Here is a 962-nt window from a genome sequence, read left to right as displayed (position 1 = left end):
CTTTGCATATTAGGCTTTTATATATATAGATTTATCCATGTAGAGCCAATTACTGACATTATTGCGGGGGCTTTGCTTTCAGAGTGTTCATCCTGGTGCTGATTGGTATCAGCATCGCCTGGGTGCCCATCGTACAGTCAGCACAAAGTGGGCAGCTCTTCGATTACATCCAATCCATCACCAGTTACTTGGGACCCCCCATCGCAGCTGTCTTCCTGCTTGCTGTCTTCTGCAAGAGAGTCAATGAGCACGTAGGTAGCATTCGTGTGCAGCAGGAAAGGCCCTTTCTGATGCAGAAATTCCCACCGGGATGTGCCTGCTCTCTGCAGGAGGGATTCTGTTTCCCAGCGCTCTCCAGCGGGAATGGGTGCGCTGCTGAGGGTTTGGATGGCAGTGCTTCCATGTTCCGCACTCCCGTGCTCCAGCTTCAGATGGCCCGGAGCTATCTTTTCTCTCACCTTTCTTCTCCAGCCTCTGCCCCTCCGGTGTGCACAGCTGTCTTGTGTGTTCAGCAGTTGGTAACCCAAGGTTTTCTTTCCCAGGGAGCCTTTTGGGGACTGATCATAGGATTTCTGATTGGGGTGTCCCGTATGATCGCCGAGTTTGCTTATGGAACTGGGAGCTGCATGGAACCTAGCAACTGCCCCACGATTATCTGTGGTGTGCACTACCTGTACTTCGCCATCATCCTGTTTGTCATTTCTGTCGTCATCATCCTCCTCGTCTCCCTCTGCACCAAGCCCATTCCCGATGTGCACGTGAGTACCCACCTGGGAAACCTGTCCTGTCCTTGTTTCCCATTTCAGGCTGCAATGCCCATCTTGCTGGCCCCCGGCTCAGTGAGACATCTCACACTCACATGACTACATAGTGCACCCTTGCCACTGGTGTAGTGCAGAAGCATACAGGACAGGAAGCTCAGTGTGCCAGCGGCGCTGTCTCAGGCATGTGTCTGCAGCAGG

At 53.0% G+C, this 962-nt stretch overlaps 1 pseudogene; it reads left to right on the top strand.

Moving 5' to 3' along the window:
- The first annotated feature begins 79 nt into the window (after positions 1–79).
- On the top strand, positions 80–878 carry LOC107181473 (annotated as a pseudogene).
- The last annotated feature ends 84 nt before the right edge of the window (positions 879–962 follow it).

Source organism: Myotis davidii, unplaced genomic scaffold (genome assembly GCF_000327345.1).
Source record: "Myotis davidii unplaced genomic scaffold, ASM32734v1 C63517194, whole genome shotgun sequence".
Lineage (NCBI taxonomy): Eukaryota > Metazoa > Chordata > Mammalia > Chiroptera > Vespertilionidae > Myotis > Myotis davidii.
This window is presented reverse-complemented; position numbering and strand designations above follow the sequence as displayed.